General features: G+C 43.1%; 1 long non-coding RNA gene across 1 annotated transcript in view; it reads right to left on the bottom strand.

Moving 5' to 3' along the window:
- LOC125466603 (uncharacterized) overlaps window positions 1-24,351 on the bottom strand; it is a 94,675-nt gene that overhangs the window by 63,239 nt on the left and 7,085 nt on the right. Inside the window, exon 2 of the long non-coding RNA XR_009447400.1 lies at window positions 23,336-23,443. This is a non-coding gene — a long non-coding RNA (uncharacterized LOC125466603). The remainder of the gene's footprint in view (window positions 1-23,335; window positions 23,444-24,351) is intronic.

The raw sequence follows: 24,351 nt of genomic DNA, 5'->3' as shown, positions 1-24,351 counted from the left end.
GGAGGGGGAGTTGAAATGGGTCATGATTGGAAGGTGTTGTCATGAACCGAGTGCAGGTACTCTACAAAGCAGGCTCCGAGTCTCCGCTTGGTCTCACCGATATAGAGGAGGCTACAACAGGAACAGCGGATGCAGTAGACCACATTGATGGATGTGCAGGTGAACCCCTGTCTAATGTGGAAGGTTTGTTTGGTGCCTTGAATGGAGGTGAGGGGGGAGGTGTAGGGGCAGGTGTAGCACTTCCTGCAGTTGCAGGGAAAGGTGCCGGGGGTGATGGGGCTAGTAGGGATTGTGGAGCGGATCAGGGAATCACAGACAGAACGGTCCCTATGGAAGGCAGATAGGAGTGGGGAGGGAAATATATCTTTGGTTGTGATGTCGGATTGTAGGTGGCGTAAGTGGCAGAGAATGATACATAAAATCCGGAGGTTGGTGGGGTGAGATGTGAGGACAAGGGGGACTCTGTCTTTGTTTTTGTGGGGAGGGGATGTGAGGGCAGAGGTGCGGGAAACGCAAGGGATGTGGTCAACAGCATTTTCGACCACTGAAGGGGGGTAAGTTATAGTCCTTTAAGTGAGAAGGCATCTGGAATGTTCGGGTGTGGAACGCCCCATCTTGAGAGCAGACGTGGCAGTTTTGGGCCCTGTATCAAAGAAAGAATGTTCTAACTTTGGAGGATGTCCAGAGGTTTACAAGCATGGTCTCTGGGATGTAGGTTTGTCACATGAGGTGCGGTTGAGGACTCTGGGTCTGTAGTCAATGGAGTTTAAAAGGACAGTACGGGGCCTGATTAAAACTTACAGAATATTTAGAGGCCTGGATAGAGTGGACCTGGAGAGGATGTTTCCCCTGGTAAGAGAATCTAGGTCCTGAACACATAGCCTCAGGGTGAAGCAACGACCCTTTACAGACAAGATGAGGAGGAATTTCTTCAGCCAGAGGGTGGTGAATCTGTGGAATTCATTGCCACAGATGGCTGTGGAGGGAAAGTCATTGAGTGTATTTAAGATAAAGGTAGAGAGAGGTTCGTGATTGGTAAGGGGATCAATGGTTAGATTAGATTAGATTCCCTACAATGTGGAAACAGGCCTGTCGGCCCAACAAGACCACACCGCCTCTTGCATCCCACCCAGGTGCATCCCCCTATAACCCACACACCCCTGAACACTACGGGCAATTTAGCATGGCCGATCCATGTAGCCTGCTCATCTTTGGATTGTGGCAGGAAACTGGAGCAGCCGGAGAAAACCCAGGCAGACAAGGGGAGAATGCGTAAACTCCACACAGACAGTTGCCCAAGGCTCGAATTGAACCCGGGTCCCTGGCACTGTGAGGCTGCAGTGCTAACCACTGAGCTACTGAGCCACTGTGCCGCCCTATGGTTATGGGGAGAAAGCAGGAGAATAGCAGGAGTTGAGAAACATATCAGCCATAATCGAATGGTGGAGCAGTCTCGGTGGGCCAAATGGACTAATTCTACTCCTATGTCATATGGCCTTACCGACTCCCACTCTAGGACCAGAGGGCACAGTTTCAGAACAAAGAGTCATCAAATTAAGACAGAGATGAGAAGGAATTTCTTTTATCAGAGTCTTTGGAACTCCTTGCCCCACAGGCAGCTATGAGAGCAGAGTTCTTGTGTATATTTAGGGCTGAGATAGATTATTCATCACTGGGGGAATCAAGGACTATGGGGAAAGTGGACTTGAGCAATGTCAGATCGCCATGATCCTATCGAATGGTAGGGCAGGCTCAAGAGACCAAACCTCCTCCTCCTGTTCCTATTTCTTATGGTCCTATGGTATAAAAGACAACCTTCAAGTTTAAAACCATTCCCCTTAGTTCTGAACTTGCTGACAGGAAGAAACATCTTTCTCAAATCTGACTTATCGAGACCATGCAGAATCTTACACAATTCAATTCACCCCTCACTTTTCTAAATTCCTATGGAAATGGCCCGGGCCTATCCAACTTATCCCCCTTAAGACAGCCCACTCATTACTGGTGACCTTCTATGCACCACCCCCTGTAGGTTTTCAACCTTCCTTAAATAAAGAACAACCATGATTGTAGTATTCAAGATGTGGTCTCACCAATGTCCTTCATAACAGGATAACATTCATGATTCCAATTTTGCCAGGCTTAAGGTGACCCATTTATCCTATCCCTAGTTTTGTCAGTTAGTCAATACTCTATCCCCAGTATGTATTACCTCCAACACAATGAGCTCTTATCAATGCTATCATTATTTTGTCAGGAGAGAAATAAAACGAGACAGATGTGCTACGTCTCACTACTTTCCAGAGATTTCACCTGGTAAGTTCTTCCATATGGATATCAAGTGAGGGAGGAGGGAATCAAAATTGGTTGTGATGCCTCCTGTAGTCAGATAGGATGTCACCAGCAGCCTCAAACATTAAGAGCAGTCATGTGGCTATAGTACTGGGGTGCCTTTGGAATCCCATCCATTGTTAGTCAGTGCTACCAGTAAAGATAAAAGGGAAAACAAAGCAAAAAATTGCAATCCAAACGACTCAGGTAATTTCCATAGCAAGTTGCTTTGCATTTTAAAAGATTTTGATGGTTTCTTGAGACCAACTTGTAAAACAGAAGTGTGGCTGGACTGCTACAGTTTGATGGAGACATTTAAATTAGATGCTTAAACCCTGCAGGACCCACAATGGAATGAAACACTGGAGATTTTCAGATGAAAGACCACTGCAGAAAAGTCAGCTGCAGGCATTTTGTCCAATGCAAGCATCTCCTTAGGCAATTCCAGGCGTTAATTTAATTAGCCATCATATTTGCATTCTGAAAATGATATAACATTGGAATAATCGTTATAATTGTTGTGAACAAAACACAGAACAAAAGAACCACTTAGATGGTAATTTGCTGGTGCTGAATTATGTGTAGTGATTCCCATTTTAAAATTAATGAAAGTCATTAAAGATGTAAAGCTTTGGGAGTCATTTTGTTGCATGTGTCAGAGAGTTGGTGGGTTTTTTAAATCTTTGCTCTCTGCTTCTTTTTTCCTCACCATCCCCCACCATGAATGACAATCTACCAATGGCACCTGCCTACATTGGCTGCCCTTCAAATGTTAACCTAGGCAGTGAATACTGACTGTGGGCCAAACCGATGTCAGAATACAAGACAAGATTCGCAAGCTCCTAGGAACAATGGCAGAATTGCTTTTAAAATGATAAAAGGCAACTTCTTTTCAAACATCTCTTACCTTGAGAAAAAGAGCATGCATTTTATTTAAAATGTTTCCCAATCACTTCACAACAAATGAGCTACTCTTAAAGTGTAATTATGATTGAAATACTGAGAAATGTGGCAGCCTATTTCCACAGCAAAGCCTCACAAACAGCATTGAGATAAACAATCCGTCGTGCAGTGAAATGAAAGCAAACCACTGCAGATGCAGGAAATGAAAATGCTGGATAAGCTCAACAGGTACAAGCAACATTTGCAGAGAGAGAAACAGAGTGAATTTTGGGAGAGCAAAATGGCTGTTTCTCAGAACTGAAGAGGGCTGAATGCTGGTCGGTTGTAATGTTGTGTAAAAAAAAGAAAGCCAGGGGAACGGATGGCAATGCTGCCACAGAGAAATTGTAGGGGGAGTGTCAATGATAATAGATATGGATGATGAATAGATGTTAATGGTAGTTGTTAATAGCTGAAAAGAGGTCAGATCTATTTAGAGCAAACCCATGCAAACAAGAGATTGGGGAGCAGCAGGTTTAATGAAATGGAGGACAGAGTTCATGGGCTGGAGTTGTTAAACTGAATGCTGAGCCCAGCAGGCTGTAAAGTGCCCAATGAAAAATGAGGTGCTGTTCCCCCATTTTGTATTGGACTTAGTTTAAAAACAGCTGCAAGGTCTAAGACAAATGGTGTACTGAAACGACAAGCAACCAGAAGGTCAGAGACATTCTTGTGGATAGTTCTGCACAGTGCTCGTGCAATCTATGTTTGGTTTTACCAATGCCAAGACTACATTGTGAGCAATGCATGTGGGTATACAACATTGAGAAAATTACTAGTAAATTGCGCTTTGCCTGAGAGGTGTGTTTGTGGCATGAGCAGTGAGGAGCCAGGAGAAAAAGGAACTAGTGCAACATCTCATGGAGGTGAAGAGGTGTTTGCAGTGATGGAGGAGTGGACCAGTGTCCCACAGAGGAAACAATCTCGACAGAATGCTGACAGCGAGGGGATGGAAAGATATGTCTGATGGTTGCACCACATTGGAGGTGGCTGAAATGATAAAGGATGATCCTTTGAATGCAGAGGCAGGTGGGGTGTAAATTGAGGATAAAGGAGACCTTTCATTGTCCTGTGAAGAGAAATGAGTATGGCCAGGAAGTGGGTCAGATGTGCTTAAAGGTGCTGTTAAGCACAGATCCTTTAAGAGGAAAGGAAGACATTTTGGAAGTACCCCTGTGGAAGATGGCATCAACAGACCAGATACAATGGAGGCAGAGAAACTGAGAGAATGGAATTAAATCCTATCAGGAAGAAGAGTGTAGTCAATGTAACTGCAGGAGGTCAGTGTATTTGTCATGGATATTTGTGGACAACTCCCAGCAATGAAGCATCAGAGATGGAGCACATGAAAGTAAGAGGAGGAGGGAATTTGGATGGGAAGCTAATGAATATTTCCAATTCCTGACAAGAGCAGGAAGACACACTGATGCTGTCACTGATGTGAGAAAGAGCTGTGGGAGGCAACCTGAGTAGGACTGGAACGAAGAGTGTTCCATGTAGCCCACAAAGAGAAAACTATAACTGTGACTTGTGGGTACCCAAAGCCATATCTTTAGTGATGTTGGTTGATGTTACTTTTGAGTTTGTTTCCCCCAAGAAGACAAGTCGATTGAAACTTTCATGACTAAAGTCACTAAATTTTCAGCACTAAGATCAATGCAAATCACCCACAATAGTGGAAGTGTTTAGGACTCTACTCTATTCCATGCTCCTTCTTGAAAAGAGTGCCATGGGGTTTCTTCCATCCTTCTGAGAAGACAGGCAGGCCTTTGTTTAACATCTAATCTGAAAAGAAGTACCTCCATCATTATATGGAACCTCCGTAATGTTCTGCAGCATAAACGTCCACCATGCACTCAGGTCTCTGGAATGGGATATGAACCTGTGACATCTGACTCTAATCAAACAAGGCAATCAACGCTGAGCCAGGGCCAACATTGACCATACTCCATCATTCTCTGAAATAATGAGAAGCTTAAATCCTGGCAGTTTCTCACCTTCCTCGGTGCCCAGTGCATGTCCTCATTTTGCTGTCCCATCTGCTGCGCTGATTGAGATGGGCTAATTGAGCAGGCCCCAGAGATCAAAATTGGAGCCTTTCTGGTTCAAACTTACAGGGAATTTTCAACCACTGAAACTGGAAGAATTTAACGCTTTCATTTGTTTTTCCTCGATTGGCAGATAGATTTGCAGCTGTCGGTTTGTGTGTACAAAATAAGAACAGCAGCAATATCAAATAATGAGAGCAAAGAATATATTATATAATCATCAAATTGGTACTTTGTCCCTCAAAGGCCCTCTTCAAAAGCATTATGATTTGATTATTTCATTTTGTGATCGCAAAACTAAATTGACGCATTGCCATTAAGTTGGAAGTTGGAGCAGTTAGATGATACCTACACATTTAGTATTTCCCAAATTCAGCTGTACAAGTCCCATATGGCCAGAAAAAATGATTTACAAATATTGGGAAAAGTTTGTTTAATAAATTCTGGCACTCAATTGAATATAAGGCAATTGAAAAAACAATTGCAGTTTCCTGTAACATCTGACAGATGCAACTGCCAAGAAATTACAAAAATATACACAGTTGCTAGTATTAATCCTGCATCACCTATCATGGATGCAACATTAGTAATCTTATGATTTGTGTGTAATAAGTTTCTCTGTGTTTTAATCCTATGAGAATTTTGTAATACTTTGTCTGGTAAGCAGAGATAAGCCCAATTTACTTTGATCTCAGTTTATTGAAGAATGTTGTTAGGGATCTCTTGACCCAAAAAAGGTTACATAGAGAAAAAATAATTGAAACATAGAAAATAGGAGCGGGACCGGGCCATTCAGCGCTTCGAGACTACTTCACCATTCAATATGATCACAGCTGATCATCCAACTGTGTTCCCACTTTCTCCCCATATCCTTTGATCCATTTAACCCTAGGTATTGTATCTATTCCCTTCTTGAAGACATTCACTATTTTGGCCTCAACAAAATTCTGTAGCAGAGAATTCCACAGGATCACCACCCATTGGGGGAAAAAAATTCTCCCCATCTTAGTCCTAAATGGTCTACTCTATATCCTTAAACCAACCCTGGTTCTGAACTCCCCCACTCATTAAGAATATCCTTACAGCCTGTCGGGTCCTGTTAGAATTTTATAGGTTTTTATGAGAAACCCTCCTCATTCTTCTAAACTCCAATGAATATTATGCTAAACAATTCATTCTTTCCTCATACACCAATTCTGCCATCCCAGGAATCAATCTGGTAAACCTCTGTGGCACTTCCTCCACAGCCAGAAAATCCTTCCTCAGGTACAAGCACTGAAACTGTAGCTAATACTCTAGATTTAGGCTCACCAAGGCCCTGTAGAATTGTAGCTAGACATCTCTGCTCCAGTACTCAGTCCTCCCATTATGAAGGCCAACATAGCATTTGCCTTCTTCACCACCTGCTGTACCTGCATGCTTACTTTCAGAGACTGGTGTACAAGGACATCCGGAACATGTTGCACCTCCTCAAGTCCCAATCTATCGCCATTCAGGTAATGATATGCCTGTCTGTTTTTGCTACCTCACATTTATCTACATTATACTTCATCTGCCATAATTTTTCCACTCACTCAATTTGTCCAAATCGCACTAAAGTATCTCTGCATCCTCCTCACAGTTCACCCTCTCACCCAGTTTGGTGTCATCTGCAAATTTGGAGATATTACATTCATTTCCCTTACTTTGATCATTCATACACATTGTGAGTGGCAGGAATCTGAGCACCTGATCTCAGTGGTACCTCACTCGTCACTACCTGCTACTCAGAAAAAGGTCTGTTTATTATTACTCTCCACTTCCTCTCTGCCAACCAGTTCCTTATCCATGTCAATACACTACGTTCAGTTGCAAATGCTTTGATTTTGAAGACTGATCTCTTGTGTTGAACCTTGTCAAAAGCCTTCTGAAAGTCCAGGTTAGCCACTGGCACTCCCTTAACTACTTAACTAGTTATATGCTCAAAGATTCCCAATAGATGTGTCAAGCATGATTTCCCTTCCAGAAATCCATGCTGACTCTGTCAGATCCTGTCACTGTTTATCAAGTGTTCTGATATTAAATCTTTTCTAATCGAGTTGCACAGGCACTTGAGTGGTCACGTTTAGCTCTCCTGAGGGAATCTACCCACAATCTCAGGAGCCCTACACCAGAGATGACCAGAAGAAGTTGATCTATTCACAGCAACCTTGGCCAGGAATCCAGCAGACAATCAGCAACTAGGTGAAAGAAGGAGGCCTGACCTCCTGCCTTGTCAATGTGGGGCCTACATAGAATCCAGACCTGCATTTTAGCCTTGAACACCCAAATAAATTGGCAATTTTGAGGCAACTTTAAGAGATTGGTCCATTTGAAAAGGATGGTCCCTTAAGGGTTTTCCCTCACAAACAGAGTTATCAGAGTTGTCACAGCTGTTTGTATCACCAGCCCCTGTCCTCCTCCCCAGATATGGTGGTACATACCCAGAAGTCAATTGGTAAAATGGAGAATCCCTCAACCATGCTGAAATCAGCACCTAAGTTCCCTAATCAGGCAAAGGTAAAATCACCACAGTCCCTGCAGTCCATAGGGCTGCTGTCTCATTGGAGAGAGATGACTGGTGATGAGATTAACCAGAGGGGCATCACATCTCAAACAAAGGGCAAGATTGAGAAGGCAGGGCTTTTATGGTAATTGCTGCAAGTGTAGGAATTGTATGATTCCATGTATCAGGATCAAAAGCTTGCAGCTTTCTGCTCCCTCACTTCTAGATTTACATATAAACAAAGAAGATTTAAGACCATCGGCATGGGAAACTGGAGTTGGGGCTTTTTCCGACTGGACATGCCATCTCTTTTGAAAGGCCCTTGTTCATCATACACATACCACCTCTGAAGGCAGGTTACAAGGCATGTCTCCATTCTCTGAGACTTCAGCCCAGATGTGTAAAATGTTGTTAAGTTCTTCCCACTTCCCACCCATCCACATTTCCCCTCTTACCTCCTTACCACCTCCGTACCCCTCCCATGCAATCTCCAGCTCACATACCTCTATATCATTTCCTTGCCCATCATGTTACCTCCATGAACAATCATACCCCAGTTACCTCAATTCCCCATACCATCTCTATGCCCCAATATTCTCCATTCTCTATAAATGACCTGTCATACCCATGCCCGCTCCAAAGCCAATTGCACACTATCTGCTATAGACAAATCACTGAGCCATGTGGATATGAAAATAAATTAGACTTCCAAGAATCCAAGTGTATTCTCACTCCCACACACTTAAAAACAACTCTCATTCATAAAGCCCATGCAATAAATTACTGCCTTCAAGTGGTCAGTCTCTTGTAGAAACAAATAAACTTCTATTCACTCAACATATCAAGGGCGGCTAATCCTTTAATATTCCCTTAGAACTGTCAATCAAATGGACACCTCAACTCCACTTCCTCCCCTGAGTTTAGTAGTTGCTGAATTTTTGAAACTCTGCCAAACACTCATATTGGGTGTAGTGACAACATTTGGGAAATGTCAGCAATGAATTCTATTGACACTCTGGAAAGGGAAGATTACATATTTCTCCTTTGCTCCAACAGATATCATGTTAACCAATATACTCCATAAGTTCGTTTCTGCACTTTTTTACACTAACTAATAGTAAATGGTGGGTCTCTGGGGAGTATTGTTGAGTATTACTGAGACTGAGGGTTGCAGTTACATAGTTTCTTGGAAGTGGTGTCACAGGTAGAAGGGTGGTGAAGAAGGCGTTTGGCACACTTGACTTCATCGGTCAGAGCGTTGAGTCAGGAGTTGGGTGTCATCTTACAGCTGTACAAGACATTGGTGAGGTCACATTTGGAATATTGCGTATAATTCTGGTCACCGCGCTATAGGAAGGATGTTATTCAACTGGAAAAGGTACAAAAAAGATTTACAAGGATGTTATAAGGACAGGCTGGATAGTCTGGGACTTTTTTCCCTAGAGCTTACGAGGTTGACAGGTGACCTTACAGGTGTTTGTAAAATCATGAGGGGCACAGATAAGGTGAATAACCAAGGTCTTTTCCTCAGAATAGAGGAAGCCAAAACTAGATGGCAGAAGTTTAGGTTGAGGGGGGAAAGATTTAAAGGGACCTGAGGAGCAACATTTTCACAAAGAGGACAATGCATATATGGAATGCCACCAGAGGATGTGTCGAGGTGTGTACAATTACAACTTTTAAAAAAACATTTAGACAGGTATATGGATAGGAAAGGTTGAGAGGGATATGGCCAAATGCAAGCAAATGGGACTAATTCAATTTAGGAAAGCTGGTCAGCTTGGATGAGTTAGGCTCTGGGTGAAAAAAAAGATTTTCTTCACATCACCTCTAAACTTCCACCTCCTTGCCTTAAACCCATGCCCTCCCCCACCCCACCCCCAGATCCTTCCATCAAGGGATTAGTTTATTCCTATCTGCCAAGTCTATGCCTCTCATAAGTCTGTACCTCACAATCACGTCCCTTCTCAATTGCCTCTGCTGGTGGGAAGACAATTCCAAAGAGAAAAACTGCTTCCTCATATCTATCTTAAATAGGTGACAACTTATTTCTAGACTACGACCCTTAGCTTTAAATTCTCCAACAAGAGGAAACATCCTACCCCCATCCAACTGGACAGGTTTCCCCAGGTGTTTTGTATGTTTTAATTAAATCACCTCTGAATCCTCTAACTTGCAGCATAAGGCAATCTGCTCATTCTAGGTATTTGTTTAGGAAACCTCTATGAACTGTTTCCAGTGCATTAATATCCTTCCATAAGTATGGTGACCAGTACTGTACACAATACTCCAGATTCAGGGTTGCTACAGCCCTGTGTAATTGAAGCATAATCTCCCTACTCTTACATTTAATTTCTCTCACAATAAACCATCACATTCTATTAGCTTTCCTAATTATTTGCTGTACCTGCGTGTGGGCCTTCTGTGATTCATGCATCTCAGAGCTCTGTAACCTCTCACCATTTAGATAACATGCTTCTTCTCTCATTATCTTTGTCACATGGGAAAAAAGTTGCTCAAAATGCTATCTAGGACAGCACATAAAGTCTAACGCAGGAAAACATGAAGTAGGAGAGAAATGTCCACGCAGCTTTCACAAAAGATTCTTAGACCTTCATAGCCATAGCTCCTGTTCTAGGCCACGCCATTATTCTGTACCATCCCACAGTCACATCCAAACTTCTCCTCTCCTTCAACAGCTGCTAGGGTCAACCCTGTTGTGAAATTCCAGTTCCCACCACCCAGCAAGCCAATCAGATTCAGGGTGAAGAGCAAGAAGATTTATGGAAACTATTTTGCGCTTCTGGGACTCCTGGGGCTTGCTGACTAATTCTGTACCCTCCCCCTTCCTTAAAATCACAGTCAAAGAGCCTACAGCCAAAAGATTAACTCAATTTTTTTTCTCTGCGTCAGACACTGACTGAGGCAATTTTCTGTTTTACTTCCTGATATCCATTTCAGTTTTAATTTATTTATTAGCACAGTGGAATCTGTCAGCTTGGTTTCAAAGATTAATACTTGACATTTTATTACCTTCTATCTAATAACCTGCTGTTTTTGTGTTACAAGATAGGATGTATTCATATTTAATATGTATTTCCTAGTGCAGACATACGAACTGAAAAACCGTCAGACACAAGCCTCATTTCTATATCAATCACGCCGTCTGCTGGAGGAATAAAGACTATGCTACTTGAAACATCAGCAGTGCCATGCATCTGAATGAACAGGCACACACATTCAACTCTGATACATGCATGCTGCTGCATATACACAGAGAAATCCATGCCAGATGACAAAAACACAGATACAAACAGTTGAAGAATTCGACCCAGAAATCCAAATCTAATGCTGATCACTCCTCATGAACAATAACTTTGGATGTCACTCTGTAAATCATCTATAACTGCAATGTAGATTTATAGATCATTCACATAGACAATTATCATAAGACACTACAAAGAAATATTATTGCATAAATGGATGACTTGGTCACAAGGAAGTAGGAATCTGTGGCAAGGCACTGAGACTGTGATGGGGGCACAAAGCAATGGTTTTCCCAAAGTTAACTGGAGAAACATGTGTGTCCAAGGCAGGAGTTCAGACAAGAAATGCAATAACAAAGAGGCAGCAAAAGGGTCAAGAAAATTTCTTTTTGAATTCATTCATTTGATGTAGATATTGCTGACTGGGTCAGCATTCATTACCCAGCCCTCATGGGTTTCCCACATCACTACAGTCCATCTGGTGTAAATACTTCCGCAAGGCTAGTAGGGAGGGAATTCCAGGATTTTAGCCCAGCAACAGTGAGCGATGATATCTTTCCAAGTCAGGATGGTGTGTGGCTTGCAGTTGGTGGTGTTCCCACGTATCTGTTGCCCCTGTCCTTCCAGATGGAAATAGCCATGGATTTGGAAGGTATCATCTAAGAAGCCTTGGTAAAGTTCTTAAAGTCTTGGTATCTTGAAGATAGCACACACTGCTACGACTGAGCATCAGTTGTGGAGGGAATGGATACTTGTGGATGTGGCATCAATCAAACAGGCTGCTTTGCCCTGGACAGTGTCAGGCCTCTTGAGTGTTGCTGAAGCTGCACCCAGTCAGGCAAGTGGAGGCTATTCCATCACACTCCTGACTTGTGTCTTGTAGATAGTGGACAGATTTTGAAGAGTCAGGAGCTAAATAACTTGCTGCAGGGATTCCTAGCTTCTAAACTGCTTGTACCCACAGAATGTAGATGACAAGTTGAGTCCAATTTCAGGTTAATAGTAGACCCAGGATGGTGGTAGCAGGGAATCCAGCAGGGGCAATGCTATGTGATGTCAAGGGGGGATCTTAGATTCTATCTTGTTGGGAGATACTCATTGCCTGGAAAATTGTGCGGCTCAAATGTAAGTTGCCACTTACCAGCCTAGACCTGCACAATATCCAGAGATCTTGCTGCATTTGGATATAGATTTCTTCAGTACCTGAGCAGTCATGAAAGGTACTGAAGATTGTTCAGTCACAAGAGAACATCCCCTCCTTCTGACCTTAAAATGGAGGGAAGGGCTTTGATGATGCAGCTGAAGATAGTTGGGCCAAGGACATTACCCTGAGGGCCTCTTACAAAGCTGAGATCACTAATCTCCAAAAACCAAATCATATTTTCCTTTGTGCCATGTATGACACTAACCAGTGCAGAATTTTCACCATGATACCCAATGACTCCAGTTTTGCCAGAGCTACTTAATGTCTCATTCAGTCAAATGCAGCCTTGATATGCAGGTCAGACATTCTCATCCCACCTCAGGAGTTCAGTCTTTTGTTCATGTGTGAACAAGGCGGTAAGGAGATACGAAGCTGAGTGACCCCGGCAGAACACAATCTTATTGCTAAGCAAGTGCTACCTCATGGAACTGTTAATGACCCCTTCCATCACTTTACTGGGCCAGAGTGACTGATAAAGCAGTAATTGGTCAGGTTGGATTTGTTCTGCTTTGTGTACTGGACATAGCTGGGGAATTTCCCACGTTATTGGGTAAATGCCAATGCTGCAACTGTACTGGAATGGCTTGGCTCAAGGTATGGCAAGTCCTGGAGCACAAGCCTTCAGTACCATCGCAAGAATATGGTCAGGACTGCAACTTTTGATGTCTCCATTGCCTTCAGCCATTTATTGATTTCATGTGGAGTGAATCGAATTGTCTGAAAACATCTGTGATGCTAGGGACCTCTGGAAAAAGCCAAGATGAATCATCCACTTGACACTTCAGGCTGAAGATCTTTTTATTCACTCATGGGTCACAGGAGTTGTTAACTAGGCAGCCTTCACCGCCTACCCATAAAAATGCTTCCGCCTTATCTATGTGTTGGTCTCCTACATCATCGAGGATGGGGATATTTGTGGAGCCTCCTCTTTCAGTGAGTTGTTTGATTATCCATCACCATTCACAACTGGATGTGATAGGACTTCAGAAATTAGATCTGATCCATTGGTTGCAGGATCAATTAGCTCTGACTAGTACTTGCTGCTTATGCTGTTTGGCACGCCAGTAGTCCTGTTTGGTAGCTTCACCAAGTTGACATCTCATTTTAAGGTATGCCAGGTGCTGCTCCTGACACGCCCTCCTGTACCCTTCATTGATTAAAGGTTGATTCCCTGCCTTGGTGGTAATTATACAGTGTGAGACATGCCAGGCCATAGGTGAGGATGAGGTCAAGTACTTTTTTTCCCTCTTATTGGTTCTTTCACCACCTACCATAGACCAGGCTAGCAGCAATTACCCTTATGATTCATGCAACTTAATTAGTTCTGGTTCTCCAAGCTACTGTTGGTAATCGACATTGAAGTTCATCACCCTGAGTACATTCTGTATCCTTACCACCATCCACCGCCCCCCCCCCCCCCCACCCCCCACCACCCACCAACCCAGATTCATCAGCCTGGAAGGGTGGGATATGGTATTGTAATCAACAAGAGGTTTTTTTGCCCATGTTTCACCTGATGCCATCAATCTTCATTGGGTTTGGAGTCCATGTTCAGGACTCCCAGAACAATTCCCCTCCAACTGGATACCACTGTGCCACCATATCTGCTGAGTCTGTCCTAAATTGGGATGGGACATATCCAGGAATGATGATGGTGATGTCTGGGCCAAGGTATGAATCCATGAGTATGACTATTTCAGGTTGTTTTCTGCCTAGTCGGTGAGACAGCTCTCTCAGTTTTGGCACTAGCCCTCAGATGTTGGTAAGGAGGATTTTACAAGGTCATCAGGGCTGAGTTTGCTGCCATTACTTCCAGTGCCTCACTCAATGCCAGATGTTGAATTGGTTTCATTCTATTTTTGTGACTTTTTAGCCATTTGATTCAACTTAGTAGCTTGATAGGCCATTCCAAAGAGTAGTTAAGTGTCAATCACATTGCTGTGGGTCTGGAGTCTAGAAGCAGATTTCCTTCCATAATGGACAATAGTGAACCAGATGTGTTTTTTTCAATAATTGACAGTGGTCACATGCTCATCATTAGACATTTAGTTCCAGGCTTCTTATTAAATTCAAATTCTACTGCCTGCATGATGGATATGTAAAGCCAGGTGTAATCAAAGTACATATGGAAACTAATCATGCATCTGCAGGAGATCCCAGCACGAGTCAACTTTTTATTAATTCAGGAAAGTAAAAGTGAAGTATTGCAGATGCTGTAGATTTGAAATACCGACAGAAAATACTGCAAAATCTCACAGGTCTGGCAGCAGCTGTGGAGCGAGAAACAGAGTTAATGTTTCAAGTCTACAGTGGAGATCTGAAGGAGACTCACTGCATCTGAAATGTTAACTCCGCTTTGTCTCCATAGATGCTGCTGAGTTTCTCCAGCAATTTCTGTTTTTAGTTGAAATTTCCAGCATCCACAGTTCCTTGTTATGTACCAGAGTGGAATAATTCTGCAAAGTGGACACACAGTCAATGTTTGGTTTGCCAGTGCAGAGGAAATTGCAATGAGACCAGTGAATACAGTAGACTAGATTGAAAGACATACAAGTCAAACACTCTTCAGCTGCAGGATGTGTCTGGATCCTTAGGCAGCGAAAAGGGACTACTGCAACACCTTTTGCAATTGTATGGAAGGTGCCAAGGGTTGCAAAGACGTGTTGGGAGTGACGGATGTGTGGACCAGGATGTCACAAAGGGAACTGTCCCTCTAGTATTCTGATTGGGGAAGTTAGGGAAAGCTTATGTTTGATGCCGGGATCTTGCAGCGTGGCAGAAATGGCAGATAATGATCCTTTGAATGTAGAGGTTGATGGGGTGAAAAGTGAGGACCTGGGAACCCTATTGTTGTTCAGGGAGGGAGGGGAAAGATTGAGGGCAGAGATATAGGAAATAGGTTGGTCATGTCTGAGAGCCCGGTCAACCTCAATGGGGTAAAAGGAAGGCATTTTGGAAGCAGCCATGTGGAATGTGGCATCATTGGAACAAATGTAGAGGAGGTGAAGAAACCAGAAGAATAGAATAGAATCCTTGCAAGAAGCAGAAAAGCATGAGCAAGTGTGATTGAGGCAACTGTGAGAATCAATGGATTTGTAGTCGATGCCAGTAGACAGCCTATCCTCAGAAATGGAAACAGAGAAGACAAGGAAAGAAGTTTCAGGGATGGACTAGGTGTAGGCGAGAATAAGATGGAAACTGAATACAAAATTGATTCATTTTTCCAATTCCTGATGTGAGAACAGGAAGCAGCACTGGTGCAATTGTTGATGTTCCAGGAAAAGAATTGTGGGAGCGGGCCCAAGTAGAATCAAAGCTATGCATGTTCCACAAAGAGACAGGAATAGCTCAAACTCAGGTGGGCAACTATAGCTACAACCTTTCATGAATTCTTTCTTGTGATATGATCATTGAAGACAAGCTAACTGCACAAATCATTACTGCGCTGTTCGGAAGGAACTTGTCATAATTTCATCCAGGTGATTGTGAGGGAAAACCAATATGGTTCCAAGTCAGGATGATATGTGACTTGGACGAGACTTGCAGGTGAAATATAGGAAGTGCAGGAAGCAGCACAGGCATTTGAATAGTGTCAGTTTTATTGACAAAGATATTCATGACTCTTCACATTGTTAAGGTTATGGATCTCGGGAGAAAATGAAGGAATTAACTAGCTGAACCCCAGATGTGAGTTAGGAGTGACTTCCCTCAACATCAGACAACATTTTACCTAGTGCGGTTTCAAGGAGTCAGTCAGAATTGGGGGAAAATTCTCTGTTGGTTAGAGACACACGTCGTACAAAATATGATGGTTATGACTGTTGGAGGTCAATCATCTCATACCAGGACATCTCTGTAGGGATTTCTCAGGGGCCCAACAGCCTTCAGCTACTTCATCAATTATCTTCCTTTTGTCATAAGAACAGCTCCAATAACACTCAAGAAGCTTGACACCATTCAGGACAAAACAAACCATCTGATTGGCACCACATCCACTATCTTCAACATTCACCACTGTTGCACAGTTTATACTATCCCCAAGATACACTGCACTAGCTCAGCAAGCCTTCTTCAACAGCATCTTTAAACTCACACTCTCTTCTACCCACAAGGGCAAGAACAGTAGATGTGTGGGAACACCACTCCAAGTCACTCACCAGCCTGACTTGGAAATACATCACCATTCCTTTATTGTGAATGGGACAAAATCATGGAACTTCTTTGCTACACCCCAGTGACTACAACTGTTCAAGAAGGCAGCTCATCACTATTTTCTCTTCGGACAGTTTGAGCTAGGCAATAAATACTAGCCTAGAAACGAGGAAAATAAAGTTGCTGTTTGTGGTTGAATACAATTCTTTTGTTGATTATAGGCCACATGACTCACGGATGCCCAGATTTTAGTTGCTAGACTTGTTCAAAGCCTGTCCCATTTTGTACAGTGATAATATCACACAACACAATGCAGGATACACTCAATACTTCATCTCCACAAGGGCTGTGTGGTGGTCATTCCTAGCAATACTGTCATGGACGTAACATCTGAGAAGGGTAAATTGGAGAAGATGACATCAGTAGATTATTTCCTTTTGTTGCTCCCACACCACTTTTCTTAGACCCACTTTCTTATTACAGATGATGCTGAGTTTCTCCAGAATGTTCTGTTTTCATTTCATATCTCCAGTATCCTCAGTACTTTGTTTTATTTCATTCTAGCAGCTAAGTCCATTAAGGCTTAGCCAGCTCAGTCAGTAGTGGTGCACCCGACCATTCTTGATGATGAGCATTGAAATTCCCCACCAAGGGTGCATTCTTAGACTTTACCATGCTCAGTACTTTCTCTAAGTTGAAAAAGGAGAACTGATTCATCAGCAAAGGTGGACGAGAGCCGGGCATGAGGTGTGGCTGTGTAATAAGTTGTAATCAGCCAAAATGGTGTCTTTGTCCATGTTTGATCTAATTGCATGGGGCTTCATGGGGTGTGCAGGCAATGTTGAGGACTTCTGGCTGTATACACCTGTGTCACCAAAGCTGGTTGGCAGGGCTGTCCTCCCAGTGGGATAGGACATACAGGGCAGGCTGATGGTGGTATAAACAAACAAAGATCTGCAGATGCTGGAAATCTGAAACAAAACAGACAGTGCTAGAGAAACTCAACATGTCTAACAGCATCTGTAGAGAGAAAGACAGAGTTTACATTTCAAGTCCAACGGCCCTTTGTCAGAACAGTTATGATGAATGGTCACTGGACACGAAACATTACCTCTGTTACTCTCTATACAGAGGCTGCCAGCTTGCTGAGATCGTTCAGTGCTTTTTTGGTTTGATGCTGATGGGACATTGTCTATAATGTGTGACTCTGTGAGAATGGCTATGTCAGGCTGTTACTCAACTGGTCTGCAGGACAGCTCTCCCAATTATGGCACAAGCACCCATGTGTTGGTAAAGAGAACTGGCATTGATTGGTCTGTTCCAATGCCTACATTGATACCGGGTGATCTGTGTGGTTGCATTCCTTTGTTTAGACCTCACAGCAGTTTGGTACAACTGAGTAGCTTTTCAGGCCATTTCTGAAAATGGTTAAAGTCAGCCACATTGCTGCGGGTCTGGAGTCACATCTAGGCCAGACCATGCAAGGACATTTGTGAACTAGATGGGTTTTACAATAATTAATGTTGGTTACCATTAGACGAGCTAACCAAAATGAAATCAATTAGAAAATACCATAATATCAAATATCATAATATCAAATATCATATGCTGACTGATAAGGTCTCCTCACTCTATTGGATGTTTAAAATACTCACAAACAATTTTTAAATTGATGCAATTTTATTATGCATTCTTTGTTCGCTCCTTTCCAAATCATTTTCTCCTGTTGTGCTCGGGTCCTGTTTATTCCCAGCATCTAACACTTGTTTTTCTTTCATGCTAGTTGGTTTTGCAATAGATGTGATACAGTTTGCCTTTGAAGGTATCAATGGACCAAGACTCCAATTTCACTGGGTCATCTACCCTGCACAAGACAGCCTGTTGGTGCAAACTCTACGCTCACATGTCTCAGGTGAGGCAGCAGATGAGATTTTTCTAAATCAGTTTTCTCTTTTTTTGTTCTACACCAGAATTGTTGATTCTTTTCTGCACTAATTTTGCAATGGCAGCAATCATTAAAATAGATCCTCTCCCAAGGGACTTGAGAGTCTGCATCATCAATCTGATTTGTGCAAGGTAGATGACCCGGCTGAAATTGGAATCCAAATTGATTATTCCCTCCAAAGGCCATTTGTATCGATATCTCTGGCAACACCAGCTAAGGTCATCCAGTAGAAAGGAAAGACTGGTGTTTATGCAGTTACTTTCAAGGTTTCAGGGATGTCCCATAACAGTACTGTGTAAATAAGGTACTTTTCAAGTGCAACCAATTTGTATGTAACTAGATCCCACGAGTGGGAATTAAGAAATATTTTCCAGGGCACCAGGGAAATGTCTCCTGCTCTTCTTTGAAGCAGAACCAAAAAGCACACCTCAGTGTCTCATCCAAAAGCCAGCAGTTCTGACATTGAAGGGAGACGTCGGTGCTTTGCTGGTGTGTCACCATAAATCACTGGGGGACTATCACCCAAATCAGAGGCTGCTGCAACTGGTTGTTGGCAGATGTTTTACAGGGAATTGAGCCTGTACACTTATTGACACACAATTAAGAGAGTGGAGGTTTCAGATGGCTTGTCTATAACCTCATTTCTTGCCTGTTAAATCTAATCTTAGAAAGTTAGGGTATGTGAAAGAACAGAATTACGTGGGGTACACGTGAACTCCGATCAAAATGCACATTGAGGGATGGATGAAATATCAACGGATAGGTGCTAGTTTGATGATGCAGTAAGGTTTAAAGCCTGACAGTGCTCAAAGGACTCTGGAAGCACCAGAGTAAAAAATACTCATAACAAAGAACAAAGAAAATTACAGTACAGGAACAGGCCCTGCAGCCCTCCAAGCCTGCGCCAACATGTTGCCCATCACAATGAATACCCCCTACCCTTCCGGGGACCATATCCCTCTATTCCCATCCTATTCATGTATTTGTCAAAGCGTCCTTTAAAAGTCACTATAGTATCTGCTTCCACTACCTCCCCCGGCAGTAAGTTCCAGGCAACCACCACCCTCTGTATAATAAAACTAGCCTGGTACGTCACCTTTAAACCTTAGTCCATTGCACCTTAAGCCTATGCCCCCTGGTAACTGACTCTTCCACCCTGGGGAGAAGCTTCTGACTGTCCACGCTGTCCATGCACTTCATAATCTTGTAGATCTCCATCAGGTCGCTCCTCAGCCTTCATTGCTCCAGTGAGAACAACCCCAGCTTCTCCAACCTCTCCTCATAGCTAATGCCCTCCATACCAGGCAACGTTCTGGTAAATCTTTTCTATGCTTTCTCCAAAGTCACCACATCCTTCTGGAAGTGTGGCGACCAGAATTGAGCACAATATTCCAAATGCAGCCTAACTAAGGTTCTATAAAGTTGCAACATTACCCACCAATTTTTAAACTCATTGCCCTGGCCAATGAAGGCAAGCATGCTATATGCCTTGTTAACTCCCTTTTCCACCTGCGTTGCCACTTTCAGTGACCTGTGTACTTATAGGCCCAGATCCCTCCACCTATCAGTACTCTTAAGCATTCTGCCATTTACTGTATACTTTCCATCTGGATTAGACCTTCCAAAATGCATTACCTCATATTTTTCCAGACTAAATTTCATCTGCCACCTCTCTGCCCAAGTCACCAACTGATCTTTGTCCAGCTGCATCCTTTGATGGTCCTCATTGCCATCCGCAATTCCACCAACCTTTGTGTCAGCAAATTTACTAATCAGACAGTTACATTCTCCTCCAAATCATTTATATATATTACAAACAGCAAAGGTCTCAACACTGATTCCTGAGAAACGCCACTAGTCACAGCCCTCCATTCAGAAACGCACCCTTCCACTGCTACCCTCTGTCTTCTATGACTGCGCCAGATTTTCATCCATCTTGCAAGCTCACCTTTGACCCCATGCAATTTTACCTTCTGTATCAGTCTGCCTTGAGGGACCTTGACAAAGGCCTTACTGAAGTCCATGTAGACAACATCCACTGTCCTGCCCTCCATCGATCATCTTCGTCATTTCCTCAAAAAGTTCAATCAAGTTAGTGAAACGTGACCCCCCTTCACAAAACCATGTTGCCTCTCACTAATACGCCACTTATTTCCAAGTGGGAGTAAATCCTGTCTCAAAGAATCCTCTCCAATAATTTCCCTACCACTGATATAAGGCTCACTGGCCTGTAGTTAGCTGGATTATCCTTGCCACCCTTCTTAAACAGAGGAACAACATTGACTACTCTCCAATACTCTGGGACCTTCCCTGTAGCCAGTGATGATACAAAGGCTTCTCTCAATGCCCCAGCAATTTCCCTCCTTGCCTCTCTTAGTATTCTGGGGCATATCCCATCAGGTCCTGAGGACTTCTCTACCTGAATGTTTTTAAAGGCTGCCCAACACATCCTCCCTTTTGATCTCAATGTGACCCAAACTATCTACACACTCTTCTCCAGACTCATCATTCTCCAAGTCCTTCTCAGTAGTGAAAACTGACGCAAAGTACTCATTTAATGCCTTGTCCATTTCGTCTAGCTCCATGCATAAACTCCCTTCCCTGTCCTTGAGTGGGCTAACTCTCTGCCCGGCTACCCTCTTGTTCTTTACATATGTATAAAAAGCCTTGGGATTTTCCTTAATCTTGTCAGCCAATGACTTTTCATGACCCCTCTAGCCCTCCTGACTCCTTGCTTAAGTTTCTTTTGACTTTCCTTGTATTCCACCTTTGCTTTGTGTGTTCCTAGCCTCCTAGCCTTGATAAATGCTTCCTTTTTCTTTCTGATTAGGCTGACAATATCTCTTATTATCTAAGGTTCCCTAAACTTGCCATACTTACCCTTCATCCTTACAGGAAAGTGCCAGTCCTGAGTTCCCAGCAACTTACACTTGAAAGCCTCCCCCATACCAGATGTTAATTTGCCCTCAAACATCTGCGTCCAATCTACATTCTTCAGTTCCTGCCTAATATTGTTGTAATTAGCCTTCCACCAATTTAGCTCCTTTGCCTGACAACTACAGCAATCTTCATCCATCAGTAACTTAAAGCTTAGTGAATTGTGATCACTGTTCCCAAGCTGCTCACCTACTGAGATGTTGACCACCTGGCCAGGTTCATTCCCCAATATTAGTTCCAGCACAGCCTCTTTCCTATTTGGACTATTTACATACTGTTTCAAGAAGCCCGCCTGATGCTCATTACAAACTGTCCCATCTGTTCCCCAAGCACTAAGTGAGTCTCAGTCAATATATGGGAAGTTAAAATCACCCATGACTACAATCCTGTTGCTTTTACTTCTTGCCAAAATCTGCCTGCAAATCTGTTCTTCTATCTCCCGCTAGCTGTTGGGAGTCCTATTGTAAACCGCAAACGTTGTGATTGCACCCTTCCCTACCTATATTGCCTCGCTGTATGAGCCATCCGAGGTGTCCTCCCACAGTACAGCTGTGTTATTCTCCTTAACAAGTAGTACAAACCCCCTGCACCTTTTACATTCCCCTCTATCCCACCTAAAACATTTGTATCCTGGAACATTAAGCTGCAATCCTATCCATCCCTTAACCAAGTCTCCGTAACAGCAAGAAAATCACAGTTCCAAGTACTAATCCAAGCTCTAAGTTCATCTGTTACACTTTGTGCATTGAAACAGATGCACTTCAGTCCACCAGATCCGCTTTTATCAGCAACCACACCGTGCCTGCTCTTCCTGAGTCTTACTGGCCCTATTCTCTCGTTCCCTTTCAGTCCATTCACCTTTACTTTGGTTCGCACACCCCTGCCAAGCTAGTCTAATTCCTCCCGAGTGACACCAGCAAACCTCCCAGCCAGAATATTTGCGCCCCTCCAGTTTACATGCAACCCATCCTTCTTGTACAGGTCCCACCTTCCCCGGAAGAGATCCCAATGGTCCAGATATTTTCCTCCTACACCATCTATTTAGTCACATATTAAGCTGCACCATCATCCTATTTCTAGCCTCACTGGCACGTGGCACAGGGAGTAATCCCAAGATTACAACCTTGGGAGTCATGCTCTTTAACTTTCTACCTAACTCACTGCACTGCTGCTGTAGGACCCCTTCACTCATCCTACCTATGTTGTTGTACCAATATGTACCACAAGCTCTGGCTGTTCACTCTCTCCCTTCAGAATGCTTTCTGCCCGTTCAGAGACATCCTGGATCCTGGTACCAGGGAGGCAACATACCATCCTGGAGTCTGTTTTATGCCCACAGAAGTACCTATCTGTACCCCTAACTATAGAGTGCTCTTTAACTATGTTCTAGTGCTCGTTGTCCTTCTTTTCACGTGGTACACCAGTCTGGCCGCTGCTGCTGTTGCCCCTGATAGGTCATCCCCCACCCCTCCCCGCAACAACATCTATAATGATGAAGAGTCTAGGCCCGAAACGTCAGCTTTTGTGCTCCTGAGATGCTGCTGGGCCTGTTGTGTTCATCCAGCTTCACACTTTGTTATCTTGGATTCTCCAGCATCTGCAGTTCCCATTATCACTGATACAACATCTAAAATGGTATACTTTTTAGAGAGTGAACTACCACAGGGAATTCCTGGACTGGCTGCCTGCTCCTTCTAGATGTCACTCATCTATCTGCCTGCACATTAGGTGCCACCACATCTCTAATACACTTGTCTATGACGCTTTCAGCCACCCTCATGCTCCCAAGTGCATCCAATTGCCACTGCAACCTATCAATGTGGTCTATGAGGAGCCGCAATCGGGTGCACTTCCTGCAGATGTAGTCATCAGAGACACTGGAAGTGTCACAGATCTCCCACATCTCACAAGTGCAGCACTTAACCCCACTGACTGATATTTCTATCACCAATTAAAGCTGTTTAAGAAAATGTATTAAACACTTACCCTTACTTATCGCTGCAAATACCCGAGGTAGGTCTCCCCTCACTCACTTTCCCAGGATGCTCACTGGATCTCTTCCTTTCCCTTTGCTTCTGGTCCTCACAGTGATGTCTGTGCACATTTGTTTGAGTTAGAGGAGGAGGTAAGGAAGGAAACATTGAGGAAGTGTTTGAGGTTGAACTGTCACTCGACAACAGCCCGTCTGTAAAGAGCTAGGTGTAACAAATCGTAGACAGAGTAAAAATATTCCAGCATGCTTAGCATTGAAATTTCTCCCACAGAGTTAGTAACCTTTATAAAACTATTTTTCTAAAATAAATAGAACTAGTGGAATCAGAGGGAGTACCAGAAAGGTAAAGTCTCATGGGGGAACATTGAGACCATAATATTGGACAGATGGCTCAGGGAAGAATATGGAGGAAACAGGATCATAGATTAAGATTAATCTGAGGGTAAAGTACAATCAACAAGTAAATATGAATATAACAAAGAACATAACCAAAGCAGAGACATGAGAAAGCACATCTAAATAAGATGAATATACATGATAAAATGGCAGTTAAGAACCGTGATTCGATTGGAAAATTCAAAAGATAGGTTCATCCAGATGATACAAACAAATGTAAACATTCAAGAGTATAATTTATGCAAGTCAATAGTTGAAAAAGATATCAAGGTGTAGAGCTGGATGAACACAGCAGGCCAAGCAGCATCAGAGGAGTAGGAAAGCTGACGTTTCGGGCCTAGAAGGGTCTGTGTTCATCCAGCTCTACACCTTGTTATCTCAGATTCTTCAGCATCTGCAGTTCCTACTATCAGTTGAAAAAAAAAGTGTTGTAATATTCAGCACATTGGAAGATTTAAAAAGATTGATTCTATGAAGGATCTACAGGGAGCTACAGTGTAAAATACTCCATGTAGAACTAAAACTGGAGGTCAGTACATCAACCGTGCAGAGGTAAAGGGAGGGTTAAGCTTTAAATCAAAATTTTTAATCAGAACTGGAACATTTTGCAGAT

Source organism: Stegostoma tigrinum, chromosome 28 (assembly GCF_030684315.1).
Source record: "Stegostoma tigrinum isolate sSteTig4 chromosome 28, sSteTig4.hap1, whole genome shotgun sequence".
Taxonomy (NCBI): Eukaryota; Metazoa; Chordata; class Chondrichthyes; order Orectolobiformes; family Stegostomatidae; genus Stegostoma; species Stegostoma tigrinum.
The sequence above is the reverse complement of the archived record's forward strand: the minus strand, read 5'-3'. Positions and strand labels throughout refer to the sequence as shown.